Source organism: Pelodiscus sinensis, chromosome 3 (assembly GCF_052426305.1).
Source record: "Pelodiscus sinensis isolate ZL-2025 chromosome 3, ASM5242630v1, whole genome shotgun sequence".
NCBI classification, from domain to species: Eukaryota; Metazoa; Chordata; order Testudines; family Trionychidae; genus Pelodiscus; species Pelodiscus sinensis.
In genome coordinates, this window is record NC_143054.1 from 27,693,112 (window position 1) to 27,715,483 (window position 22,372).

Here is a 22,372-nt window from a genome sequence, read left to right on the forward strand (position 1 = left end):
TTTTTTTAACCCACACTAGTGATATTAGGCTCGTGTATTGTTCTGGTTAATTCATATCTACATTTCAAAGCTTTCTCTTCACAATTCCAAAATTACCTTGGAGTTGAAACTTAGTATAAAAGACCCTGGTATGAAAAATTTCAGATCTTTAAAAACATGCTTACCATTAAATGTCTTAGCTTTACTCAAACAAAATGTAGCGTTTTCACCCATCCCTTTCACTGAGGATTAACATCTGGACTTTTTTAGTTAAGCAGTTTAAATTAAACATAGGTTAGTTTTACTTTTATAAATACTAATATTGCACACTGAGTTCAAATTAGATTTACTTGTTACTTTATTTGTATTGCTGTCTTCTCTGAATACTTTTGAGATTACAAAAACAGCTATTATTTGGTATGTGGCCACATTTATCTTCAAAATTTTTAATATTACTCTATCATGACAATACAGTATTAAAAATGAGAAGTACAATTTTCAGAAGTGCCTAAACCACTTAGGCATTCTTGAAAACTCAGCTCTATTACAGCATATCTATAATTATTAATGTTATTCTGAAAATGATCCCTAGATTACTTTAAACATAAATTATCCTAAAATATACTTTTGTAATTTTGCTATTCCCATTTTGCATTGTGCAACCATTTAAAAATACACTTGTATCTTGACAAGTTATTCCAGTTATTCTTCAATGCTAACTGTAGTTTGCCATGAAAATATAGGCAGTATCCTTTTGTAATAATTGTCTACCTGTCATGTGCAATAATTTAAAATCTTCCTAGGGTCCGATCAATAACCACAAATTCTATCATTTTAGGCCTTGATCTTGCAAAGGCTTTGTATATGCTTAACATTGATTATTGAATTTACTCAAACTACTGAGTGTGCATAAAGATATGCATGGTCCAGAGCCAACATCCACTGAAGTCAATGGAAGGACTCTCATTGGGGTCACTGGGGATCTATCAGGCCCATAAGCTTCCAAACGATGCAGGATTGGGTCTTTAAACAGTACTGTTCACGGAAAAGATACAGTTTTTAGGGAGTGAACAACATATAGCAAGTCCAATGTACTCCTAGAGACCAAACAGATCAGAAAAGGATCAGAATAGTCAGTTTTTGTCTCTTTTCATGGTTTCAGAGCAAAGCTTTCAAAAAGCATATTTCATCTGACCATTTTAACAATATTGATTATTTCACAGAACATTTCTAATTTTAGGTTTTTAAAACAAAACAAAAATCAATATATTAGCACAAAGGAACAGCTAACAATGGTTACTATTTAATCAGTGTAACACAGAACTGGGCAAAATACGGCCTGCAGGCCAGCACTGGCCTGCCAAGCCACCGGATCCAGCCTGCGGAGGCAGTGAGGAGCCCCAGGCAGGCTCCCCTGCTTGCCCTACAGCCCCATGCGCCCTGCACAAATGAGGCTGCTGGGCTTCCTTTCTGTTTCAAAACTGGTGGGAAGGGGGAAAGTTTCCGGAGCCACCCTGCCCCCCAGCACAATTCCATTGGCTAGTTTCTGGCCAGAAACCAACCAATGGGAGCTGCTTGTTGAAATAACAGACAGCCAAGAAGAACCCTGTCCCCATCCTCCCTGCAGTTATTCACTGAAACACATGGCTAGGCAAGCTGGCTGGGAAACGTTTTAAGCTCTGCAAGCGGGCAGGCTGGTTTGTGTGCTGACTGGTAAGTCTCCTGGCCACAGCCTGCCCCTGGCACTCCAGCCCTTCTTTGCCCCAGCTCTCTGCCCTCTCTACTCAACATACCCAAACCCTCTGTCCCCCTCTTGCAGCCATACCCCCTCCCAGATCTGGCTCCCCAATCTCCTGTTGCAGATCACAATCCCCTTCTACCATAGGTCACATGCTAAACCCCTGCACTCTAGGCCCCTGCCCTAGGTCACAACCACCTTCTTCACCCAAACTCCCTCCCAGACTCCAGTCTCCCTCCCTTACCCCAAACTCCCCTCCACACCCAACCTCCATCCCAGACACTGCATCTCCTCCATTAATATCATGGAAGAGTGCGGCCCTCGACCACTTTCCAAAATCTTGGAGTGGCCCCCCCCATCCAAAATTATTGCCCACCCCTGGTGTAACAGAAGCATGAATATGAAGTAACTGGAATATGTTTGGCACAGTTTGCTTTTGTATGGCCATTAGTTTCTGTAGGAAGCATGGTCCCCTGGAAAACAATGGCAAAATTCCCTTAAATATTCGGGGAAATGGCTTGAACCTGAAATGTATCGAATATCAGCTCCTGCTGCTTTTAAAAAAAAGATCTCCATGCATCCTATCTATAAGCATGACAGGCTTTTGGGGAGTATTAAAAGGAAAGACCTAGTCACATTTTATTTTGCAAGAAACTATTTCCAAATAACCTACAATAGGCAAAAATGAAATTCTGTAAATAATAAGATTTTCCCACTGTTTTTGCAAAAATGTGATCAACCCTCCCTTCCCAATGAGAACTGCCCCTTGATTATATGATGTGTACTTTATATGTTTCATCTATTTACAGTCTAGAAACTAACAAACTGTTTTACTGGCTAATGCAAATGTTATTGATCTGCTCTCTTACTGAATTAATAGCACTACCATGGGACAACTTGCTTTCTTAGCTTTCTCAATGTTTTCCTGAAAAGGGGCCCATTACATGGCAGGGGGCAAAGGACAGGGCCAGATAACACTGTTTAGACATTTCTTTGATGTCCAAAGGCATCATCCCCAACAACTGACCAACGAAAACAAAAGAGCACTCTCAGGCTGCTGGAAATCCCAGCCATTCTTCTCACCACCTTTTGATTTCCCAAGGCTTCTATACTCTGACCTCTGCACTCTGACACAAAGATCTCATTTGAAGGATGGTCAGCCATGTCAAAAATTCTCTCCAAATTCAGCCAATAAGCCAGGGATTTCTTTTGCTTTCCATAATGCTTTTGTGTTCCAATGTACCAGCTGGAATGAATGTAATTTATAAAGGGGGGGAGGGAGGGAGTAGAGACAAAGAGGAGAACTTATTTTAAGAAACCATTCTCAAAAATCTACTTTTATGCTTGAAGCTACCATTCTAAATTGATTTACACAGGAGTAATTATTTCTTTCTTACAGACACTCAGTCACTAAAGCCTTCCTTCACGTCATCAGTCTTTTGAATTCTATTTTATTGTTCCCAGTAATTAATAATGAGTTAGTTATACTGGCATATGTCACTTGTTTATACTTGTACAAGTCCTGGGACTGTAAGGCATCTTTTAAGTTATCCTGCAGACTGTAAATACTTGTGGGGAAAAACAAACAGAAAAAACAATGAAGTCCACAAAAGAACAACAAATTAAGGTCTCATTTTGCAAATCCTTATTCATGTGATAGTCCTAACAAAGTCCAGAGTCTTTTTTTTACTTCAGTGGCAGTTGGATCAGGCCATAAGAGGGTAAAATTGGGGAGGGAGGGTCTGGTCTTAAACTGTTTTTGAAAGTTCTGTATTTGGGATTATATAATGAATTTTGCAAGCTATGGGACATTGTCTTAATAATAGAAGATGAAATTCTGGCCCCACTGAAATCCATGGCAAAATCTGCATTGACTTCAATAGGGCCAGGATTTCACTCTATTTGTTTGATTGAAGTGAAGAACTATCAACTGGTCTCCTGACTGGAATAAAGTTACTTATTTTCAGCTTCACTCTGATATAGCTCCACTGATTTTAATGCTGCTCTCCTGATTCACATTAGTGCAAATGAGACCAGACCCAGTTTTCAGTATCTGTCAGAATATTGAGAGAAAGCATTTCCTACTAACATATAACATGAAGACAAACAATGATGATGAATAAGTTATTACCCATAGTTACATTTCTCTCCTTTCGGAGAGAATATACATTAAGTAAAATGCTTCAAGAGAACCATTGTATATATAAGAAACAATTTGCAAGCAGTTTAAAATCTGCTTCTCTTTCAGATATAAATACATATATCAAATACACGTTGATATAAATCCTTAAAATGAAGTATACATACCATAGGAAATATTTATATTTACTAAGTGACATTGTATTGTCAAACCTGCACTTTCATAAACCAAAAGTCAAAAACATACTTGGGCTGATTCAAGATGCTAAACCAAAACCTATCCATATGGTACTCTGCACTTTGGGTAGTCATTTTCACCAGTGCAGAATGGTTGTAAAATGGTATCATTCTGATTGACTACAGTTTCACACCCCTATTGTATAGATGTAAATGACAACACGGAGAATCAGATCAACTAAAATGCAGTTCTGCTTGCACTCTGGGGGTATGTCTACACTACCCCGCTAGTTCGAACTAGCGGGGTAATGTATGCATACCGCACTTGCTAATGAAGCCCGGGATTTGAATTTCCCGGGCTTCATTAGCATAAGCGGGGAGCCGCCATTTTTAAATCCCCGCTGCTTCGAACCCCGTGTAGCGCGGCTACACGGGGCTCGAACTAGGTAGTTCGGACTAGGGTCCTATTCCGAACTACCGTTACTCCTCGTGAAACGAGGTGTACCGGTAGTTCGGAATAGGCACCCTAGTCTGAACTACCTAGTTCGAGCCCCGTGTAGCCGCGCTACACGGGGTTCGAAGCAGCGGGGATTTAAAAATGGCGGCTCCCCGCTTATGCTAATGAAGCCCGGGAAATTCAAATCCCGGGCTTCATTAGCAAGTGCGGTATGCATACATTACCTAGTTCGAACTAGGAGGGTAGTGTAGACATACCCTGGGTTAGGTGGAACTCCTAAAAGGGGATTGTTCAGAAAATGCAAGTTCTCCTGTCCAAAATTATGTACATCATACCACCAATACTTAGTTTCCATGACAGCTGAGGTATCTAATACCAGGAAGTGCTCAGCATCTTGTAAGATTGAGCCCAAAGTGAGACCAATGTCAGGCATGTCAATTAAGCTGCACTGATGGAGCTGAATCTACTATTCAATACTTTTCTCTTGTGTTCAGCTACTACATACATGCCTGATTCTTCCTTCATCTTTACCAGATTTACCTTGGAGTAACTGTACTATTTTCCTGATAGTCATGAGTTCCAGTGCACAGGTCTTGTCCTGCACCACTGATGTAAAGTATTGAATCAGATATCAGTGGAATCAGGAGTAAGACACTAACCCCTAGTCTACACTAGGAGATAAATTTCAATTAAAATATGCAACTTCATCTATGGTAATTGTGTAGCATAAGAACGGCCGTACTGGGTCAGACCAAAGGTCCATCTAGCCCAGTAGCCTGTCTGCTGACAGTGGCCAGCACCAGGTGCCCCAGAGAGGGTGGATCGAAGACAATGATCAAGCAATTTGTCTCCTGCCATCCCTCTCCAGCCTCTGACAAACAGAGGTCAAGGACACCATTACTATTCCCTGTCTAATAGCCTTTTATGGACCTAACCTCCATGAAATTATCTAGCTTCTCTTTAAACTCTGTTATAGTCCTAGCCTTCACAGCCTCCTCTGGCAAGGAGTTCCACAGGTTGACTATACGCTGTGTGCAGAAGAACTTTCTTTTATTAGTTTTAAACCTGCTACCCATTAACTTCATTTGGTGTCCTCTCATTCTTCTATTATGGGAATTAATAAATAACTTTTCTTCGTCCGCCCTTTCCACACCACTCATGATTTTATATACCTCTATCATATCTCTCCTCAGTCTCCTCTTTTCTAAACTGAAAAGTTCCAGTCTAGCTTAAGTAGAAATATCTTAACTTGAATTCTGGCACCATCTACACTGCAGGATGTCTGAAGAGAGCACACTTTCCCTTCGACTTCCCTTACTCCTTGTAGAAGCAGGACTACTGACATTGATGAGAGTGCCCTCTCCGTTTGAATTAGCACGTCTTCTCTAGACCTGCTAATTCGAACCCCAGAAAATCGACTCACCTTTAAGTCAGCTGGGTATGATGTTACAACTTTTTTTCCTGTTCCAGGAACCCCCAATAGGTTTTTGGCTTCATGAGGAGTATGGGAAGGTGATGGGAGCATTTGCTCCCATCATCTTCCCACTGTGTGGACGGTGATTTAAGATACGTCGACATTAGCTATGTAATTAACATAGCTGGAGTTGTGTATCTTAAGTCAATCTTCCGTTCTTGTGTAGAGCAGGCCTTGGAGAGGCTTTCCTCTGTAAGGTACCCTGGATACAGAGAGGCATAATGTGCATCCAGTTTTATTCACAAAAGAAGCTGTATACACGTTAAGTTGAATAAGAAAAACCTTATTAAACTCTCTGCACTGCTCTATGTAACTGGGCTATTCCCAGCCTAGCTCCCTATGTTCCCTGCTTTTCAGGGAAATAACAATCCCTCCAGGGAATTTAGACTTTCTGATTCCAGTTATATTGATCGGGATACATCTTCCCTATTTTACAAACATTTTACTATAAACATTAAAATGAAAGAATTGACAACCAGATATTCACTCTGTCCCTCCAGACACAGGTTCTTGCATATAGTCTGGTTGGAGGCTCGTCTTTACCACTGTCTTAGCCTGTTGTTACTTAAACTGTCTTTCAGGTAATTTGGTCTCCTCGACTGGTGATGACATTAGGAATGACCACCCTCTGATTCCCTGTCACCAGTCTCTGAATTTAACAAACTTCCTCTCTGTGAAGTCTCCTCCCTGCTTGTGAGGTTGGCCTCCAGATGGTTGTCTCTCTCTTCTGTGAGGATCTCCCTTGGCTCTTGCTAGATATTTAGTCTACTGCAGTGGTTTCCAACCTTTTTAACCACAAGATCACTTTTTCAATTTAAGGGCAATGTAAGATCTACCTTATACCCAATACCTTTGCCCCATTTCCTTCCCGCCCCTTCTTTGAGGCTCTGCCCCTGCTCCACCCCTTCTCCAAGGCCTCACCCTGCTCACTCAATCCCTCTTTCTCCCCCATCCTCACTCACTTTCACCAGGCTGGGGAAGAGGGTTGGGATACAGGCTCTGATCTTGGACAAAGGGGTTTGGAGGGTGGGAGATTGGTGTCCAGGAGAGGTTTCAGCATGCAAGCTCTGGGATGGAGTTTGGGTGCAGGGGGGCTCATGTCTGGGGCAGGATGTTGGGTGTAGCAGGAGGTTCAGGGCTGGGACAGGGGTTCAGGAAGCAGGCTCTGGCTCGGCACTGTTTGACTGAGACGGCTTCCGGGTGGTAGAGCAGTGGAGTTAAGGCAGGCTCACTCCTGCCCTGGCTCCACTCCTGTAAGCAGCTGGAATGTACAACAATGGCTCCATGTGCTGCCCCACATCTAAAGGCACTGAGCCCACAGCTTCTACTGGTCACGGTTCCCTATTATTGATCAATGGGAGCTGCAGAAATAGTTTCTGCAGGCAAGGACAGCATGTGGAGTCCCTCCTGCTCTGCCGTTCTCATCCACTTCCAGGAGCAGCAATTACCACAGGGATAATGATTCCAACCATGATAGGTTCAGCATTTTAGAACTCACAACTCAAAGAATTAAATTTAAGCCTACGAGAGAAATGAAAATGATGAAATGCACAGAACAGTTAAAAACAAAACATTACACACTTTACAAACAGTAAAAGTAGTAACAACCACCCCCCACATGTGTTGGGTTGGGAGATGAGTGAAGGACAGTGTGTGTTTGTGAGAATAACTGAGACACACACAGTGTGTGAGAGTGACAGAGATTTGCATTGCCAAGCTTCCTCCATCCCCTTCTCTCTGTGTGGAGACAGGGCACAGAAGTGGGAGTAGGGGGGACACCCTGACATCAGCACTCCCCTCCTCTTCCCTCCCACACCGTGCACAGCAAGCAAGCAAGCAAACAGGAGGCTCCCAGGGGCCAACTCTAAGTCAGGAGGAGCATGACAGTGGGTGGAGGGGCAATTGAAGTGCCAACGCTTGATAGCTTCCTGGCCAAACTAGTCAGAATCCCCTGTCAAAGGCTCCAAGATCTACCGGTAGATCTCAATCTACTAGTTGGTGACCAGTGGTCTACTGGCTCATAAATGTCTAGTGTTCTTAAGTCGGCATAGAAGTCAATGTGAATAAGCAGTAACAAAAAGGTACCTCCCTCCTCTCTACACTGGTATCTAGTAAAAACTTCTTCACTATTTTGTTTTGATTTGGGAAGCAACAGATCTTAGGACAACTGTGGAGTTTGAAGTAGCAGTAAGCTTTAGATCTCTCTGCTTTGTTTCCCACTAAGATAAAAAAAGTTTTAACTTTCCTGCAGCTGTCATCCTTCTGCATGACCAAGTCTGGGTATAACTCATAATTCTCCTATCGCTAGGTCCATTGTTGGGTAAGGTTTGTGTCCTGAAAATCTGGACCAAATGCATAGCTGGATCAAATGCATAGCTTCGCACTGGATCAAAAATCTGGACCAAATGCATAGTTTCACATTGCAGCTCTTGCTCTGCAGAGAACTCACAGTTCACATACTGCTACCATGTTTCATTCACAATACGTGAAATGGAAAGCAGGTTAAGCTAGGCAAATAGAACTTTATTAAAACTTGTGAACTGCTCTGTCCACATGTCTGAGCTGGTTCCAGCTGGTTCCAGCCTAACTGCACCTATTCTCCCAGTGTCCCCATTCAAGTCACCATGGACCAGCAGAAGAGCTATACACAGATCTGGGGACATAATTCCCTCTATGGAGAACACCATGTTCTGTTTTTTACACAGCAGGTAATGATTATAAAAAAAAGAATGGCAGAAAAAGGGGCAAACCAGTGAAAGGCCATGTAATAGCAATATGTGCCTTTGGTGGTCATGGTTTTTATTTTGTAAAAAGCAATCACCAGAAAGGAATCTGGGGAAGAATTAAGTTGTTTGAACTTGCAGAACTTTAGCTGCATAGTCTACTCAGAAGGGAGCAGTGAGTGGCTTTCCAGAGGTGGCAGAAGCACTGACCATACCCCATGTTACATCTAACTGTTTAAATATATATCTTTAAAAGGACACTCATCTCTATGATATTGAAACACATATGGCCTGAACCAAAGCCCAGCGACGTCAACAGAAATTAGGGTTGCCAGATACTTTCACAAAAAATACTGAACATGGCGGGAAAAAATTGGTTGAACAAAAAAAAGAAAAACCTCCCACAAAAAGAAAACAGTCACTGTGCCTTTAAGTTCCCATGCCTCCCACGCCTACCCCTCCCCACCCCCGCCAGACACAGCAAGGGAAGAATGTTCCAACGTGGCCTTCCTTCCAAGAAAAACAGAAAATACCGGACATTTTACATGTCCAGTATTTTCTGTTTTTTTTACTGGACAGAGGCTGCAACTACCAGACTGTCCAGGCCAATACCAGACACCTTGCAACCCTAACAGAAATATGTCATTGGTCTTTGGGTCAGGCCTTTAACAAAAATGTCTTTCTCAAAACAATTTATTAGCTACAAACTTTTTCTTTAGAAATAAGGCTGTACAGACAACACAGTTTTTATACAAAAGTGAAATAATAGTTTTATTGTCTCTACAAATGAAAACAACAAAACAGTAATACAAAAGCAACTTAATTTTAGACACACCTATATATGAAATTTTTAGTTACTGTTATTATGACACCTAAAATTATTAGAATTGACACCTAAGTAACATAAGATTAATTCTATTTTTATTTTTATTCAATTTGCCATTTTGTATACTTGTGCATATGACAACACTTTGTGTATGAACAGTTTAACCTTTACTTTGTGCAGATCTGCCATAACAGCAACAGAGGGGCATTTAAAAATAACACAGGGAAATGATTACCAAATCATAAAAATTATACTTTTATTTTTAAATCAAGAAAATGTCCAATTGATAGTCAGATTCAGCTCTTCAAACTCTCTCCCTCTGTGAACTTCATCCAAATCCCATTGAAGCTAATGGAAATATTACTTGAATCAGGTACTATAACAATAAATCATAAATTATGGGGCATTCAGCAACACACATAGTTGAAACTAGACTGTAAATTAACTGCTTGCTTAAAGACACCAAAGTTGCACAGAATCTGGCCTGTTATTCTTATTGACAAACATTTAGCATGGAGGTTCTGCAGGGACAAGGGGAAAGTGGAAAATGATGTGGCACTGATACTTCCTTTTTCTCCTGCAAAAGTCAGAATCCACATATTTTGCTCACCTCTCTTTATGAAAACAGAGAGAAAGCACTGTCCTAAAACCAGGATGTTTTTATTAAGGGGCTTTAAAAATCAACAGGAGTAAATTTACCACTTGAAAGGTAGCCATTGTAAAAAAAAATGAATTTTAATAAAAGATTCCTTAATAAAACATTCAAATTAATTTTTGGTATCTTTAAATGCATCTTTGATTATTCTCCTTTAGTACTCTTTGTTTTATCGACACACCTTCAAATACTGTCTACAAATATTTTTCCTTCATTTAAACATACTGTATAATTATACAAAGTAAGTATCTACATTACCATAAATTGCTATCATAACTGTTAATAAAATATTAAGAGGATGAAGTATTGCCACCATATAAAGTTCTGCCAGTATTCATGTTTTACATTTTAAGTATTATATTTTCTGATGTCAGTTACCCTTAAATATTTTCCCCCCAAAAATATGCTATGTTACTACTGAAATAAATTTCTCTCTTTTTTTTTATTCAGCATATGAATACAAACATGGAAACAATAAGACACTATTATGCTTATGGCAGAAGAATAGTGTTTCCACAAGCAAAAGGGGTGTGTGTGTGTGTGTGTGTGTGTGAGTGAATTGCAAAATCTGACTTTTGACAACCAAAGATTTGAATTTCTTTTGTAATAAATTGCATCTACTATCCCCAATTCAGATATTAAAAGCTCACATTCCACATAAAATATTTGTAGTAAAAGCTTTGAATAATTAGCAATAGAGTTACTTAATCACTCATCACAATCTAAGACAGACAAAGCAAGGATTTTACTTTTGAGTAAGTGTGATTCTTTTCAATATCTATAATTTTATGAATATTGATTGTAATGATTACTCATAGAAAATAAAGGAAATAACAGCACAGACAATGCTTTGTATTAAGCTAACAAAGGAGTGACAGATAACTTACCATTCACTATTCAGACTTGTGCTCACTAGAAGGATCACAAACAGTAGACATTAAAGAATTTTTCCCGATAAAATAAGTAAGCTCATTATCCCTATCAATACTATATTTATGGATTTTCACCATCTTTGGGAGTTCCCTGGACCATTGATTCTCACCATGTGGACTTGAACCCCAAAATAGATTGGGACCTCATTTTAATGATGTCACCAGAGCTGGCATAGACTTACTGGAGTCCAGGGTCTGAGCCAAAGCCTGAACCACTAGGCTCCAGGTCAAAGCTTAAGCCTTACTGCTTGGGGCTGAAGTCTGAGGGCTTCCGCCGTGGGCAGTAGGGCTCAGGTTACTGGCCCCCTTGGGCTTTGGCCTCCCTGCCCAGGGCAGTAGGGTTCAGGCAGGCTCAGGCTTCAGTCACCTCTCCTTGTGTCATGTAGCAACTTTTATTGTCATAAGAGAATTGTGATGCAGTGAAGTTTGAGAACTGCCCTGGACTAAACTGAGATGTTAAAATCCCAGTAGTGTTTTTTCTCTGTCCAAGATTTCATATGGTTGTATTTAAGTTGTGTGCATACAAATGGAAAGAGAGAGAACAACATTTAATTAAATTTAGCTTACAGAAATGCTTAGGGACTAATAATTGAAAACTTTAGTAATGAAAAGTGTTATGTTTCATTAGCGCCTATTATAGAATATATTCTGATTTTAAAAAGAAACCCAACAGCACCAAAAAAAAATGTAAAATAGCTAATTCCGAAGAGGAGATGACTTTTCCCTTAATTTATATGCACTTAATTTATATAATACTAAGTTGATATTAATTAGTGTTGTTCTGAAATCTTGTAATATCTCTAAGATTGTGAACTATGTAAAAAATGAACTTCCTTAATGAGATGTTACACAAATAGACAGTAGATCTAAGGTTATGTAAGTTAAAAGAAAAGAACCTTCAGACATGTAAGTTTGTACTCTTTGCAAAATACATGGAATACAGGTATTTATAACTCAACAACAACAAAACAAATGAACCTATGTGGTAACATTTTGTGCAGCTGAAATCCACAAAATGAGGAACTTCAGAGAAATGAGTGAAATTTCATCCTTAACACATTTTAACATGATTATATATTTATGGGCTCTCCCATCAGAGGTTGATTTCACACCACAGGCCTGATTCAAAATACACTAAGTCAATGGAATGTCTTCCACTGACTTTCAAGAGTTTTGGATCAGGTCTATCTGAGCTTCAACAACAATAGTAAAATCATCTTTGTGATGAATGTTCAGACAAAGCCAATCTGCACGGCTAACCAGAGTCTAACTATGTAATGTCATAATAAGTCCAAGTAAAAACTGAATTTCAGCCTCAAATAGAATGTACTTGCTTATTGAGGGTTTAAGACAGTTCCTTAATGTTATCTTAGCATTTTATGTATGTAACACAATTAGACTCGTCATAAATCATGACACTCAATTTTGAAAGAAAAATCCAAGTTGTAGTTACCTGGCAATCCACTTAAAAACCACTTTGAATACAGTAAATTTTAATGTGTTAAACCTCCAAAAACTTATTTAATTAGGGCTTGGAGAGCAGAAAAGAGGCAGGATGTTGTTCACAAAGCAAGAGAGGGCTTTTTATTTTCTTTTAAAATTTTTTTTTTTAAAAGACCAATCTTGTTCTTCAGAGAAATCAATGGCAAAATTCCCTGACTTCAATAAAGCAGGATCAAGCCCAAAGTCATTCTCATGCTTATCCTTTTAAAAGGATAATAAAACTTTGAACTCTGAAATAACAATTAATATAGTTATAAAACCTGGTGAAAGAAAAGCCCCACTGTTGTGAATGATATTTCTTGTCTCTTCTCCTTGGCTCTATATTCACAGATTACAGGAATGATCTGACAGTGAAACAAAGCAACATCAAGCCTGGAACTTTTACTTAAACAGTTATCAAACTGATTTACATCGCTGTAAGTGAAATCAGAATCAGTGCCACCCTTCCCAGGTTCTGCAAGGCAAGGGAATGTGATGGCTCCATCATCTTATACTCCCATCTAAATCAACCTACTACACTTATGCTAAATAATCCTGCCTGGTCCATTAACTTTAAATGCCAAATTTCCACCATTCCTGAGTTGCAAAATGAGATCACTTGTTGGCTTCAACCTTTCTGTAAAGCCTGGAGTGGGCAGACAAACTTTCAAGGGGTATAAATATTCCAGGTTCACTAATTTTCTCATTCTGATTTCAGTGTTTCATAATGAAAATGGAAATAAAATCCCCAAAAAACCTTATTCATGAGACCCAAAACAATGCTGGAGTCCCTATTCCTAGTGGGATTCGGGACATTTCAGTACAAACTCCCACTCTATTACTATTATTACTAACTTCCAATAGCATTCCCATGTACTGGAGACACTAAAGGAGTGATGGTCTCCGTTTTAAAGAGCTTAGCCTTACAGTCAGAAACTAGCAAAACAGAAAGCAAGTAGGAGCATAGGGGGAAAAATGGGAACAAGCTCTCCCATATTTAGATGCTATACTTTCCTCTCCATTCAAGCCCCTGTCTATAACAAAGGCAACAGTAGCTCAGGTTCCTGCTTTACAAGTCTGTCCCTTGTATTTCAAGTGCCAGAACATTTCCCCTAATAGTGCAACTGTCCTAACCATCTTCTCCAGCGCCTGTATGGGTGTCTGGGACACAAGCTATTTACTCCTGGATATTCCCAGCTGATGATAATTTATGAGCTGAATCCCTCTCTCCCCTTACTCTGTTGTTGCTGCCCACAATTCCTCACTCCTCTTGTTAGGGAGCTACTAGCTACTTTTCCCCCTCCCTTTTTCCTGAGTCCTGTTATGTCTCTCCTCTATGCTGCTTTTCTCTTTGTTGAACAGACAGTATAGATTTGCAAGTTGAAGGAGACCTTACCTCTGGGACCTTCTTTGTTGCTCTGCCTGTTCTGTGACCACGCTGAAAGCAGGAAATGATGGATTTTAGGGAAGCCTGAGCCTCCCCTTGCAGTTAGCAATGTACTCTGGAGAGAAAGATAGAGATGTTGCTCTTTCCCCCTCCCCTCCCAGTCTCCTCCTCCTGCTGCCTCCTCCCTTCCATCCACAAACTCAAACACTGTAAGCACTCCAACTCAACAAGCCATCTCTCACCATCAGCTACCCTACTGCTCAAGATCACAAGCCAGCCCCCTACCCTTCTCAGTGCCTTGTATCCTGACCCCTGCTTCCCACTGCACATGGCATCTTCCCAGTTAGTCCTGCCTTATTTGGCTCTGGACAATTTCAGCAGCTGCAGGAGGCAAAGAGTTATGAGGGGGAATAGGTGTGAAAGAGAAAACAGAGACTTAAGAAAATCTTCTGAAGAACTGGCAACTTTTGTTCTGACCTGATAGTGTGTGTAAGCACAGCAATTTTGATTGAAAGTCAAAGAGAGAGGATTCAGGTTTTTTTCCTCTACAAGAAGCTGTCATGTTTCCTTGAGAAAGAATGAATAAATAATTAAATTAAATCTAGCTCTTATAAAGGACCCATTATTAAATCTCATAGCATTTTATAAAGGAGGTCGAACCATTAACCCCAGTTTGCACACAGGAAAACGGAGGCAAAAGGAGATGAAGTAATTTGTCCAACCTTACTCTGTAAACCAGCGATATAACAGAAGAATTAAACCCACATCTCATGGGTCCAGTGCTAATTCCCTATTCGCTAAGCAACACTGCCTTTTGTAGACATTTCAGTCCAAATCCTAACAATGTTGCTTGCGATGTGAAAAATTTTTTCAGATATCGACAAACTCCAAAAGTGAATTGATGCAGCTAGATTTCATGAAGCTGCCTAACATTTTAAACAGGTCTGCAGTGTGAGATTTGAAGACATAATGGTAGAGACAAAATATTTTCCTTCTGCACAGCCCCAGCACACAAACTTTAAATAGCTGTGTGTCAGGGTCAATCAGATTCAGCAGAAAACTTCTGAGGATAGGGTCATAATTCAAAATGATCTGGACAAATTAGAGAAATGGTCTGACGTAAACAGGATGAAGTTTAATAAGGACAAATACGAAGTGCTCCATTTAAGAAGGAAAAATCAGTTTTACACATACAGAATGGGAAGTGACTGTATAGGAAGGAGTATGGCAGAAAGGGATCTAGGGGTTATAGTGGACCACATGCTAAATATGAGTCAAAAGGGTGACGCTGTTTAAAGCACACATGATTCTGGGATGCATTAACAGGTGTGTTGTCAGCAAGACACAAGAAGTCATTCTTCCACTCTATTCTGCGCTGATTAGGCCTCAGCTGGAGTATTGTGTCCAGTTCTGGTCACCACATTTCAAGAAAGATGTGGAGAAATTGGAGAAAGTCCAGAGAAGAGCAAAAAAGAATGATTAAAGGTCTAGAGCACATGACCTATGAAGGAAGACTGAAAGAATTGGGCTTGTTTAGTTTGGAAAAGAGAAAATTGAGAGGGGACATGATAGCAGTTTTCAGGTATCTAAAAGGGTGTCACAAGGAGGAGGGAGAAAAATTATTCTTCCTGGCCTCTGAGGATAGAACAAGCAGCGATGGGCTTAAACTGCAGCAAGGGAAGTTTAGGTTGCACATAAGGAGAAAGTTCCTAACTGTCAGGGTGGTTAAACACTGGAATAAATTGCCCAGGGAGGTTGTGGAATCCCCATCTCTGGAGATATTTAAGAGTAGGTTAGATAAATGTCTATCAGGGATGGTATAGACAGTACTGGGTCCTGCCATAAGGGCAGGGGACTGGACTCGATGACCTCTTCAGGTCCCTTCCAGTTCTAGTATTCTATGCTTTCCCCCTTTTTTTTCCACTGGTTGTAGGTCATTTGTAAACCATATTGATTTGCAAGGATATAGTAAATAGGACAATTAGGGGGCACCAAATCAAAAGTAAAGGACAAAAATCATCAAGAAGTCCTATCAAACCATCAACAGATTTGTCATTGGGATGAATAATATTTGATCTCAAGGCTGTCTGAAAGTCTGTTGGAGCTGTCAACCTCCAATGTCAGACCATAAAAATGGATTTCAAACCCCATCAGAATAAGCAGGGCTTGACAAAGTATTGAATCTACTCGCCCATGGCGAGTAGATTTCATCCGGGCACCCCGTTCATTTGCAGCATGCACATGCACAATGTGGGTCTTGCGCATGCACAGTGCGGGGCTGGCGAGCGGCTTTTGCCGCCGTTCATCAAGCCCCGAGAATAAGTACATCCCAAATCCAAACTGATAATGACAATGATGAGCCTATGATTCAGCCTATGATTTTCATCCCCAACTCAAGCAGGAGAACTAAAGTATCCAGGCTTATGACTGGAGCTTATAGCCACTTAAGACAGCACTCTGGGTGTCTTGGCAACCATGAAATTCTGAACAAATTCAAAGGAAACATCATCTGTATAAACAATTAAACATGATAGCTCCAGCAACAGCAAGGAATCTGAGCAATGTAGCTAAGACATCAGTGTTAGAATAGGATAACTTATCAACTCTAACGCTTTCATACTTTTTTGTCCTTTCCTGCCTGATCTCAGAGGGAAGCTTTTCCTGGGTTGCGAGAGGGAACAGGGGGCCAGTGTATAGCTCAACTGGGTGGTGGGGAAGGAAGGGTGCCAGGAGCTGGCACATGGCTCAACTGGACTGGGGAGGGTCTGGGAGATGGCGTGTGGTTCAGCTAGACTACAGGGAGAGCCAAAAGCCCATGAGGAAGGGTGGCAACAGGGGGCCTGAAATGACCTCCCCTGGTGCAGAAAAATCCCTCATCCAGGACCAGTCAAGTACTGAGGGTGCCAGACAAGGGAGGTTGAAACCTGTACAATGAGGTGGATATATAACTGCTTAGAAAACTATTTTCAGAGACTAGTTATCAGTGGTTTGCAATCAATCTGGAAGTGAAGATCAGGTGGGATCCTACTGGGATCCGTTTTGGGTCTGATTCTGTTCAATATCTTCATCTATGATTTTGACAGTGGCACAGAGAATTTACAAAGTTTGCAGATGATACTGAGATTTGGAAGATAGGATTAAAATTTAAAAGCATCTGGACAAACTAGAAAATTGGTCTGAAGTAAACAGAATGAAATTCAATAAGGACACATGTGAAGTACTCCACATTGGAAGGAAAAAAAATCAATCACACACGTACAAAATGAAAAATGTATTAGCAGGAATGTTGTAAACAAAACTTGAAACAATTCTTCCATTCTACTACACGCTGATACAAACCTCTAGTGCAGCGGTTCCCAACCACCGGGCTCACCTCTGGCTGCTGGGCCATGGCGGCTCTGGGGTCCCGGGCTTGGGTATACCACTCTCATTGCAAAGGTGTTTCCTGACCTGCCTCTCACCACCCAGTGCTGGGCAGAGGCGGGGTCTCCTCCCAGCTGTGGAAGAATGGGCCTGCTGTGCAGGGACGCGCTCTTCAGCAGCTGGTAGAAGACCCCATGCTGCAAAGCCTTCCGACTGTACAGGGAAGCGCTCTTCCACGACCTGGAGGAGACCCTGCCCCGCCTGGTGCTGGTTGGGTGAGAGGTGGGGCAAGACACACCTCTTCCAACAGCTGCAGTGGGAAGGGAGGTGCTTGATGGTGTAGCCCAGCCCCCAGAGCTACAGTGACGTGGGCAGCAGCGCATGGCTAGGTGAAGGGGGTGAGAAAGGTACTTGGGGGCTCCAGAGGTGGGGCTAGTGCTGGGGGGCTCTGGAGACTAAACTAGTAGAGGAGGAGTATGATGGCAGGGCTCACACTGTGGGGGCTGGCACTAATATTGGGGGTTGGCACTGGGGAGTTGGGTGCAGTGGGGCTCTGGAAACAGGAGGTTGGTATGGGGTGGTTTGATGGGGGGCTCTAAGGGGAGGTGGTTGGCACTGAGGCATTTGGGATGAGGGGCTGGCTTTGGAGGGCTCTGAGAGCAGGAGGCTGGCACTAGGGAGGTTGGGTGCAGAAGACTCTGGAGTCAGTAGCTGGCACTGAGCGGTAGTGGAGGAGTGGGGTCGCTCTAGGGATTAGGGCTGGCACTGGGGATTCTGGGGACTGGGCTTTTGGCAGACTGGTAACATTTTATTTGCACATTCACATGTTCATCATTTGCATAATGAATATACAAATAAAATGTTGCCAGTCTGCCAAAAGTTTGTGACTGGGTTTGCAGGTCCCTGTATCTAAAAGATTGGGAACCACTGCTCTACTGCACTCCAATTCTAGATGCAACATTTCAGAAAAGATGTAGACAACTGGAAAAAGCCCAGAGAAGAGTAACAAGAGCAAGTAATTGTCTAGAAAACATGACCTCTGAGGGAAAAAAAGAATAAAAAAAATTGAGTTTGTTTAGTATGGAGAAGAGAAGACTGAGAGGGATCAAAATAACAGTTTTCAAGTACATAAAAGGTTGTTACAAGGAGGAGGGACAAAAAATTTTCTCTTTAACCTCTGAGGATACAAAAAGCAGCAATGAGCTTAAATTCCAGCAAGGGCAGCTTAGGATGGACATTAGGAAAAAACTTCTCAAATTATATGATTGCAATAGGGAACATTAGATAGTCAACAAACTTTCACAGTGGAAAAAAGAAGATGATGAGTGTCTACTAAAACCAGAAAATTTTCTGCAGAGCAAAATAATGAGAAAGCAAGGATCAGGTTAGTTAAAAATGTGCCAAAAATGACAAACTTCTGAAGTCTATATTCCAAAATGAGTAACTAATTGTTTTAAATGTTCCTTTAGGGGGGCTATGGAGAGTCTCTGACTAATGCTAATGGACACTGAATCAGGCTTGTTAATTAATGACTGTTATTATAAATATTAAGATAAATCACAGGATATTAAAGTCTCAGGGAATACACAATCTAAGAAACCTAACCATTATTTATTAATTATTATTATTATATGTACTTTACAAGAAAAAGCATGTCCAGACATTAAAAACATGTGACTATCCCAGCCACCAAATAAATGAATACCTTGAACAGAAATTACATTTCTATGAATGAAATGCCAGCAGTCACAAAAATTTTGTCCAGTTTATCATGTTTAGATGCTGCATTATCTTTTTAAACAGTCCATGCTATGGTGCAAAATTACTACATATGACCATATACACCAGCTGTAGCTCTCCTGGTGACGTATCAAATAATTTGTTGTTCAAGACTTTAACAGTTGACATTAATAGTCTTATCTGGGAAGAATCTATTGCAGATACTAAGTGCTCAGGGTGCATGATGTCAGCTCCAAGATGTCTCAATATTTAAAAGACTTTCCTTTCCTTCCATGAACCTGACAAAATAACGAGAGAATGAATTTAGGTCAGGTCAAAGATGATCAATGATGATCACATGTAAATATCAGCACAGCAAAAGGATCAGTTGCCAACCTCTAGATACCAAAAATTATGAGTTAGACCACCCCTCAAGATATCAAAACTAATGAGTCAGAGCCCGAAAAACATGAGACTTAAGAATCATCATAAAACTATAAGTAGCCGTGGTAGTCTGAATTCGCAAAAACAGTGAGGAATCCTGTGGCACCTTAACTAACAGATTTCTTTGGGCGTAAGCTTTCATGGGCAAAACCCACTGTCAGATTCACTTAATTGAGGGTATAGGTAGGGATGTGAAATGGGCATCACTCTTCCCAGTTAACCAGTAGCTCTGCGGGGCTGTCACCCAGAAGCTGTCAGCCCTGCGGTGCTGAGGGTTTGGGAACCCTGTAGGGCTGGGAGCTACTTCGGCTGCCTGGGCCTTGTGCCTGCGGGATCCTGCTTAATCAGTTAACTGGTTAAATGTAAATTTTATCCAGGTAACTGATTAAATAAGATTTTACATCCCTGGGCATATGGGGGTGGGGGCAGATTGAGGTTGGTGGTATTAGCAGTGTTACTGAGCATGCTCAGTACAAGCCAAGCAGCAAATTGGAGTGGGGAAACCAACTCTGTCTGCCCTCTCCCTTCCCATCCCCTCTCCCCCCTCCCCCTACATCACCTCTTTCCAGGAGCTACTAAGGCAGTTGAAAACTCTTTTTTTTTTTCAGCAGATAACTTAGCAAAAAGCTGACAGGAGCACTGGATCTAATTCCTATATAAAAGAAAGAAAATTAAATAAATATTAGATTTGCTTAGCTGATACTAACACTAATACCAATATGTCCTGATATCTTGTGGCAACTAATAGTCATCCCCTGTCACCCATTCCCAGCTTCTGTTGAAAAGAGAACAGGGATACCATCCCTGCCCATCCTGGCTAGTAGTCATTGATGAACCTATCCTTCTTGAACTTACTTTGTTCTTATTGGAACCTTGTTATAGTTTGGGCCTTTCCACTATCCCCTGGCAAAGAGTTCCACAGAAGAAGTCTCTTTTGTTTGTTTTAAATCTGCTGCCTATACATTTAATTGGGTGACCTTCTTGTGCCATGTGGAGAAAATAACATTTCCTTATTAAATTTTTCCACATCATTCATGATTTTCTATGCCTCTAAAATAACCCCCTTCCCATCCTTTAGTCATTTCTTTTCCAGGATGAAAAGTCCCAGTTTTTTTAATGTCTCCTAATATGAAAGCTTTTCCTTACCCCAATCATTTCTACTGCCCTTTTCCAAATCCAACATATTTTTTGCTCTACGTGCAGTATTTAAGATGTGGGCATACCAGGACTTTATATAAGGGCAATAGGATATTTTCTGTCTTATCTATTCCTTTCCTAATGAGTCCTAATCATCTGTTAGCTTTTTAAATTGGCACTGCATACTAAGCAGTTGTTTTTAGGGAACAATCTACATCGATTCCAAGATCTCTTTCTTGAGTGGTAACAGCTAATTTAGACCTCATCATTTTGTATATGTAGTTGGGATTATATTTTCTATGTGTATTACTTTCCATTTATCAACACTGAATTCCATCTGCTACTGAGGCTATGTCTACACTACAAGGTTTTTGTGCAAAAACCGGCAGAGCGTTCACACCTCAAGCACGTTTTAGCACAAAAAAAAAATACAGTAAATCGACAGGATAGAGGTCTTTTGCCGGTAGTTATTCCTATCCCCATGAGAAATAACTCCTTTTTGTGCTACAGCTCTTGTGCCAAAAGACATGTGTGGACCCTCCGCAGGGGCTTCTTGTGCAAAAAGAGCCTATCAGAAAAAGCACAGGTACTCTGATGGCCATTCTGTTAATGGCCATCAGAGCTTTCTTGTGCAAGAGCGTCCATGCAGTGTAGGCACGCTCTTGCACAAAAGCACATTGCTTTTGAGGTGTGGACATGCTTTTGCGCAAGAAGTTTTTGCGGAAGATCTCTTCCACAAAAAGCTTCTTGTACAAAAACCCTGCAGTATAGACAAAGCCTCGGTGTTGCCAATCACTCCATTTTGTGAAATCCCTTTGTAACTCTTTGCAATCATCTTTGGACTGGATTATTTTGAGTAATTTTGTATCAGCTGCAAATATTGCCACTTTGCTGTTACCTCTTTTTCAAGATCATTTCTGAATAAATTGAGCAACACTAGTATAGATTCCTGGAACACACCACTACTTATTCCTTCCCTTTTTCTTCTATCTTTTACATGGAGTACATGGCAACGTTTTCATGATCATCTAAGAATCCTTCAATCACTTGAATGACAAGCCTTTTGTTATCTTAATCACCATACCTCCCTCTGTTTATATAAATAAATTCCCTGCCCCAAAACCAAAGGTGGGAGCAGCAGAAGCTCTGTTGCAGTTCAGAACTGCCTCTGGGGCCAGGACAAGTGCTTTAAGCAAACCTCAAGTATGAAATTCAGGGGTTCAAAATTCAAGGAGGCTACAGCCCATCAATCCTTCTAAATGGGATCCCGCAAACTTTATTAAGGGCACCTTCACTTCCACATACAATTAGGCTGTAGGAAATAGTAGCCATTTTTATGGCTTCAGCCCCTCTGACAGTAACAGGAAATAGTGGCTTATAAGGGAAAATTTGTGAGTTGGCTGCCATTTATCATGTTTTCATAAAATGGGTTTAAAAAACCACAAATTACTAGAATCCTGATAAAATTACAAGAGTTGGCAATATTGAAGGAGAAGAAGACAGAGTATAAATGAGCAGCAGGGAGGAATTCTGATGGAAGAAATCATCATATAAAGAAAAAAAAAGACTTTTATTTTCTAGTGTTTACAAAAATTAGCACTAGAGTTGTTATAGATTAGGGAGAGAGAGACGAGTAAATGAAAGAATGTTGGTAAGGAAAGTACAATAATTTCCTTGTGAGCATCACAGAAAATAGTAGTGGCTGAATGACAAATACCCATATGAATGCAATAAAGCAGG

At 40.8% G+C, this 22,372-nt stretch overlaps 1 protein-coding gene across 6 annotated transcripts in view; it reads right to left on the reverse strand.

Annotated features, from left to right (window-relative positions):
* Window positions 1-22,372, reverse strand: part of GREB1 (growth regulating estrogen receptor binding 1) — a 169,665-nt gene that overhangs the window by 129,385 nt on the left and 17,908 nt on the right. For all 6 annotated transcript variants that reach the window (XM_089777049.1, XM_089777051.1, XM_089777050.1 and 3 more), the window contains exons 2-3: window positions 20,055-20,147; window positions 13,979-19,350 (exon numbers count right to left, since the gene is read on the reverse strand). The gene's annotated coding sequence lies outside the window, so the exon portion shown is untranslated. The remainder of the gene's footprint in view (window positions 1-13,978; window positions 19,351-20,054; window positions 20,148-22,372) is intronic.